The sequence below is a fragment of the Rhinoraja longicauda genome, chromosome 41, assembly GCF_053455715.1.
Source record: "Rhinoraja longicauda isolate Sanriku21f chromosome 41, sRhiLon1.1, whole genome shotgun sequence".
NCBI lineage: Eukaryota > Metazoa > Chordata > Chondrichthyes > Rajiformes > Arhynchobatidae > Rhinoraja > Rhinoraja longicauda.
Window position 1 is genome coordinate 573297 of NC_135993.1, and position 7500 is coordinate 580796.

Below are 7500 nucleotides of genomic sequence, written 5' to 3' on the forward strand. Positions count from 1 at the left end.
AACGCAGAGAGGAGATGGGGAATCATTTTTCTAATCAACTGCAGTGGAGGCCAAGTCATTGTGTAATTTTAAGGCAGAGTTTGACATATTCTTGATTAGTACATGTGTCAGGGATTATGGGGAGTAGGCAGGAGAATGGGCCATTCGGCCCATCAAGTCTTCTCTGCCATTCAATCATGGCTGTTCTCTCTCTCTCCCTCTCAATCCCATTCTCCTGCCTTCTCCTCATAACCCCTGACACCCGCACTAATCCGGTATCTGTCATTCTGCACCTTAGAAATACCCAATAACCTGGTCTCCAACGCCTTCTGTGGCAATGAATTCCACAGATTCACCGCCCTCTGACTAAAGACCAGAGTCAGCTGGGATGTGGCCATGTTGTTGCTGAACAGCATGGCAGAGTGGAGGGGCCGAGTGGCCTTTCCCTTAGCTACCTGTCACTCTGGTTGTGGCGAGGATCTGTTCGTATGGTTTTCCCTGTGTCCTTGGCCCAGGATCTGGGTGGAGATCTGGTCCTGAATCACCCAAACACCAAGCTACAGAAACGCCCACTGTTATTGGCATGTTTATTTATCATTCTCCAGCAACCCAGACAATAAAATTAATCCTTTGCATCAAAATAGATTTGTTTATTGTGACAAATTATGGAACCAGGTGTTGAAGCCATCAAAAGGATTAGGAAGCTTTTATGAAATGTGTTTTTGTGAAAGGCACTCATGATAATTCCTGCAGTTTGTAACGCTGATTCACAGAATTTAAACTGGTCTATTTGATAAAAGGTTTACTAAAAGCAGGTGATTATGCCACGCAATGCTACTCTTATGGGTCTTGTGTGGTTCCATAAAGAATATTCCGATTTTAATGACGTTAATAACTCAGTACAAGTAGGATGTCAATGTCCCGTTAACACAATGGATCATTGGCAGACGAGAACATTACAAACTCGTAATCACATTATTTATTATAAGGAGACAATGTTGAACACGCAGGAGCAATTGAAAGATGCAGAATGGAGATCTTCTCGATTGGGTTTGGCAAAGGATGACAGAGGCCAACAGGAAGTCCATTTGTTGAAACATAGAGTCAAAACGAGGAACTGCAGATGCTGGTTAATGCACTGAAGGACACAAAGTGCTGGAGTAACTCAGCGGGTCAGGTTGCATCTGTGGAGAACTTGGATAGGTGACGTTTCACAGAGTGCTGGAGTAACTCAGTGGGTCAGGCAGCATCTCTGGAGAACTTACATAGAGTCATTGAGTCATACAGCGTGGAAACAGGCCCACAGTTTTGGTCTCCAAATTTGAGGAAGGATATTCTTGCTATTGAGGGCGTGCAGCGTAGGTTTACTAGGTTAATTCCCGGAATGGCGGGACTGTCATATGTTGAAAGACTGGAGCGACTAGGCTTGTATACACTGGAATTGAGAAGGATGAGAGGAGATCTTATCGAAACGTATAAGATTATTAAGGGGTTGGACACGTTAGAGGCAGGAAACATGTTCCCAATGTTGGGGGAGTCCAGAACAAGGGGCCACAGTTTAAGAATAAGGGGTAGGCCATTTAGAACTGAGATGAGGAAAAACGTTTTCAGTCAGAGAGTTGTGAATCTGTGGAATTCTCCGCCTCAGAAGGCAGTAGAGGCCAATTCTCTGAATGCATTCAAGAGGGAGCTAGATAGAGCTCTTAAGGATAGCGGAGTCAGGGGGGTATGGGGAAAAGGCAGGAACGGGGTACTGATTGAGAATGATCAGCCATGATCACATTGAATGGCGGTGCTGGCTCGAAGGGCCGAATGGCCTCCTCCTGCACCTATTGTCTATTGTCTATTCGGCCCAACTTGCCCACACTGGCCAACATGTCCCAGCTACACTAGTCCCACATGCCTGCATTTGGTCCATATCCCTCTAAACCTGTCCTATCCAGATCATCAGTGACGTTTTGGATCGAGACCCTTCTTCGGACTGAAGAGATGCATTTGTTGGTGGCTCTGTGATTCACTGAAGCAACAACCTGGGTACACGTGGTTGGGAGTCACACGCACTCTGCCAGCACAGCGGGTCGCGCCGCTACCTCACTGCACCAGAGACCCGGGTTCAATGCTGACCTCAGGTTCTGTCTGTCTGTGTGGAGTTTGCACGTTCTTCCTGTGACTGCGTGGGTTTTCTCTCTTGTCCCAAAGACGTGCGGGTCTGGCGGTTAATTGCCCCTCGTGTGTGGAGAGTGGATGGGAAAGTGGGATAACATAGAACTAGTGTGAACGGGTGATTGGTGTGTGGACTCAATGGGTTAAGGGCCTGTTTCCATGTTGTACAGCTTCTGTAAACGTAACTGTAACCACTCATGGAAGCATTTACTCTGTACTACACTGGAATTTAAACAATTGCCAGTCAGGGTCCTCCTTGCTACTGCACAGAGTGTGGGAATCAGCGGGACTCTGACCATTGATAGCAATCACTCTACCTCAGCGATCCCCGCACACTAACACTATCCTACACACACCAGGGACAATTTACAATTACTGAAGACAATTAACCTACAAACCTGCACGTACTTGGAGTGTGGGAGGAAACCGGAGCACCTGGGGAAAACCCACGCAGGTCACGGGGAGAACGCACAAACTCCGTACAGACAGCGCCCGTAGTCAGGATGGAACCCGGGTCTCCGGCGCCGTGAGGCAGCAGTTCTACCCGCTGCGCCACCCTGCCGCCCCATCTGTGCAGCCTCTCCAAAGTCTGCACGTCCTTCCTGTAATGGGTCTGCTCGATGGGACTGTACACAGAACCAAATCACAGGGTCCCACGATCAAACCTCCCTCTCATTCCTCTCTCTGCCCGGCAGCGAGCTGGGAGCCGTGATGGACACGTCGGCATGTGCCGGGTGACAACATTTCCACATCAGAGGAACGTTTGAGGGGAAGATCTTTGGCAGTGATAGTGGTGCTCTAGGGCTGCACCAGTAATCTCATTCAGCGTGTGTGTACGCCAGAGGCCTGTCGATGATCAGTGATGGTTTGCAAGGAGTTATAAGACTGTAATCCAATCAGTGACTGCAGCACAAGCCTCCATTAAAGTCAAGGAGGTTTTAAGGTCATCTAGCACCTGAGAACACATTTTGCTCATTGCTTCAGATGCAATATTACTTTCTCTAAAATGATTACAGATGCATGAGTTTCAGAAGGAGAGATTTTATTTTATAATAATCCGAACATTCGCTTGGGTAGCTTATAAACCAGTGGTATGAAGAGGTCTCGACCCAAAACGTTCCCCATTCCTCCTCTGCAGAGATGCTGCCTGACCCGCTGAGTTACTCCAGCCTTTTGTTTCTATCTTCGGTATGAATATTGATTTAATAGACAATAGGTGCAGGAGTAGGCCATTCGGCCCTTCGAGCCAGCACCGCCATTCAATGTGATCATGGCTGATCATTCTCAATCAGTACCCCGTTCCTGCCTTCTCCCCATACCCCCTGACTCCGCTATCCTTAAGAGCTCTATCTAGCTCTCTCTTGAAAGCATCCAGCGAATTGGCCTCCACTGCCTTGTGAGGCAGAGAATTCCAGAGATTTACAACCCTCTGAGTGATTTCTCTAACCCTTGTAACCCTTGCATCCCCTCTCTCTCTCTGTCCCTCCCCACCCTAGTCATCGTACTAGTTTCACTGTCATTCTGGTGAGTCTCATTGTCTGCAACTCGTTTTCATCTAGCCCACAGCCAACAATGGGCTGTATCATCAGCATTACTGTTTTGCATATTTTTCATTCATTCCTTTCAAATCTCTCTATGACACCATCTATATGAACGATGAGTCGACTGGGCTTGTATTCACTGGCATTTAGAAGGATGAGAGGGGATCTTATAGAAACGTTTAAAATTCTTAGAGGATTGGGCAGGCTAGATGCAGGAAAAATGTTCCCCATGATGGGGGAGTCCAGAACCAGGGGCCACACACAGTTTAAGAATAAGGGGTCGGCCATTTAGGACTGAGATGAGGAAAAACCTTTTCATCCAGAGAGTTGTGAATCTGTGGAATTCTCTGCCACAGAAGGCAGTGGAGGCCAATTCACTGGATGTTTTCAAGAGAGAGTTAGATTTAGCTCCTGGGCTAATGGAATCAAGGGGTATGGGGAGAAAGCAGGAACGGGGTACTGATTGTGGATGATCAGCCATGTTCCTGTTGAATGACCTCCTCCTGCACCTATGTTCTATGTTTCTATGTCATCCATTCCTTCGCTCCAGAGATGCTGCCTGACCCGCTGAGTTACTCCAATATTTTGTGTCTATCTTCAGGGTAAAACATTATTCTCTAATTCAGGTCCTGATGGGTTTATTTGGCCAAGGTTGGTTCTTGTTTCTGTGCTGGTGGGAATGGTTGGGGTGGTGGGAATGGTTGGGATGGTGGGAATGGTTGGGATGGTGGGAATGGTTGGGATGGTGGGAATGGTTGGGGTGGTGGGAATGGTTGGGATGGTGGGAATGGTTGGGATGGTGGGAATGGTTGGGATGGTGGGAATGGTTGGGATGGTGGGAATGGTTGGGATGGTGGGAATGGTTGGGGTGGTGGGAATGGTTGGGATGGTGGGAATGGTTGGGGTGGTGGGAATGGTTGGGGTGTATACATTCACACGGGTTTCTGTGCTGTTAGAAGTGAAGGGACATGCGTGCTCTACATATTCCTATCTACTCACTCTGGCATTTGGAACACTCTACGTCTCTCTCTGTCAATAAGTCAATGGTTCTTTATTATCACATGTGTCAGGGTGCAGTGAAAATCATTTCTTTGCAGAATCGGCCCTCTATAGATAGACCCTAGTGTGTGTGGGACTTGTGTACGGGGCAATCGCTGGTCGGTCCAGACTTGGTGGGCCGAAGGGCCTGTTTCTATGCTGTATCTCTAAACTAAACTAGTGTGAATGGGTGAACGCTGGTCGGTCCAGACTCGGTGGGCCGAAGGGCCTCTTTCCATGCTGTATCTCTAAACTAAACTATGCTAGATCAATGGGCAGGGACACAGGTGCATATTGAACCACCTCTCCCTGTGGAAGTTAGAACACGACTCACCAGTCCACTTGTTGCTGTGTAAATGCACAGTTATGTTTGCAGTCTCTGTGTCTCACGAGCATTACCAGGCCTTGCAAGGATCCTTCAGAACAGCTGCCAAGATATTTAGTGGAGTGTTTGATGCATTGTTTTGCCCATCGATGTCAGTAAGGGGCTGGAGTGGCGCAGTGGTAACGTTTCTGCCTCACAGCGCCAGAGACCCAGGTTCGATCCTGACAACGGATGCTATCTGTACGGAGTTTGTACGTTCTCCCCGTGACCTGCGTGGGTTTTCTCCGGGCGCTCCGGTTTCCTTCCACACTCCAAAGACGTGCAGGTTTGTAGGTTAATTGGCTTGGTGTAAATGTAAATTGTCCCTAGTGTGTGTAGGATAGTGTTAATGTTAAGGGATCAGTGCAGACTTGGTGGGCTGAAGGGCCTGTTTGTGCACTCTATCTCTAAACTAAAACTGAACCGTGACCAAACTCCCTGGCTGTGGTGAAGATTATTCATAAGATAGACACAAAGTGCTGGAGTAGCTCTGAGGGACAGTTTAGAGATACAGCATGGAAACAGGCCCTTCGGCCCACCGAGTCCGTGCCGACCAGCGATCACCCATTCACACTAGTTTAGTTTAGAGATGCAATGTGGAAACAGGCCCTTCGGCCCACCAAGTCTCCACTGACCAGCGATTGCCCCGTACACAAGTCCCACACACACTCGGGTCTATCTATAGAGGGCCGATTCTGCAAATAAATGATTTTCACTGCACCCTGACACACGTGATAATAAAGAACCATTGGCAGAGAGAGACGTACAGTGTTCCAATTGCCAGAGTGGGTGGACAGGAATATGTAGAGCTGTGACAGGTGACGATTCGGGTCGAGACCCTCCTTCAGTCGACCCGAAACGTCACCCATTCCTTCTCTCCAGAGATGCTGCCTGTCCCGCTGAGTTACTCCAGCACTTTGTGTCTATCCTCGGGTTAAAGCAGCACCTGCAGTTCCTTCCTGTACATGAGCGTTATTCACTGGAGGTGGACCGAGCAAAGGTCATTGTTGTGGATAAACACGTTAGCAGCACGAGAAGTCAGTAGATGCAGCCCAGGTCTGTGTGTCCATTAGTTTGCATCTTATCTACAAGCAGGAAAGCCGCTGAGAAGGGAATAGTGGTAATCCCTAAATTGAATTATTAATGGTATCTATTAAAAATGGTGAAGTGTCGTGCATTGCTGATGAATGTACCAAAGAGGAAGTGTTTAACTCGCTCCTGAATCCCACTGTTACAGTGGCAAGCCTTCCCTTCTTCATTTCATAACTGGCCAGGTCTTCTCCTTGTGTAAGAGGGAACCGCAGGTGCTGGTTTAAACCGCAGGTCGGCGCAAGAACCTGGAGTAACTCAGCGGGTCAGGCAGCATCTGTGGAGAACATGGATAGGTGACGTTTCACAGAGTGCTGGGGTAACTCAGCGGGTCAGGCAGCATCTGTGGAGGACATGGATAGGTGACGTTTCACGGAGTGCTGGAGTAACTCAGCGGGTCAGGCAGCATCTGTGGAGGACATGGATAGGTGACGTTTCACGGAGTGCTGGAGTAACTCAGTGGGTTGCCCTTTCCCTGGTCACCAGGGCACCACCCTGCCCGAGGGCATTCGTGGCCGATCCTCGTCTTTTCTCGCCTCCAGCTCTTCACAGGTTGGACACACGTCGTGGCAGGTGCACTGACAGGACAGGTTTGGAGGGATATGGACCAAGCGCAGGCAGGTGGGACTAGTGTAGCTGGGACATGTTGGCCGGTGTGGGCAAGTTGGGCCGTAGGGCCAGTTTCCACACTGTATCACTCTGTGACTCTGACTCAGTAACTCCAGCCTTTTATTTCCAACCCCTTTCCATCCCATTGCCTGCTCTGCTGTTCGTGCTGTACTGTAAGGTTCCACGTCTCCCTGCACCACACTCTGCTCACTCTCTACCCTCCTATGTCACCCATCCAGCCTGTGACCCGACACTCATCTTCACCACTTCCCCAGGGTCAGATTCAGAAAGACATTGAACTCTTGCCCTCTGGACCAGATCTAATGTCTTTGCTAGAGGCAAGATTGTTAATTTATTTTTCCCGTGAAATCGCTCATCAGAACTGTACTCCCCAATCTAACGAGTCAAAGATCCCTAATGTCTGACTCTGAAACAATTAACAATTAATTAAGTCATCCACATTAACATAAGGAGATAATATTCTGAAAAATGTGTAAGTTTTGTGCAGATATTTGCATGTCTGTGTGGCTCTGTCGATCTGTGTGCGTGTGCACATGTGTGTGCACGTGTGTGCATGTGTATGTGTGTGCGTGCACGTGCGCGTGTGTGCATGTGTGGGTGCGTGTGTGTGCGAGTGTGTGCATGTATATGTGCATGCACGCGTTTGTGTGTGTGTGCGCGCGCATTTGTGTGTGTGCGCGCGTTTGTGTGTGTGTG

The 7500-nt window shown here is 48.7% G+C and overlaps 1 protein-coding gene across 3 annotated transcripts in view; it reads left to right on the forward strand.

The window, feature by feature from the left end:
- The window catches only part of LOC144611764 (leucine-rich repeat and fibronectin type III domain-containing protein 1-like protein), a 109812-nt gene that overhangs the window by 81089 nt on the left and 21223 nt on the right, over positions 1-7500 (forward strand). The window lies entirely within an intron of this gene.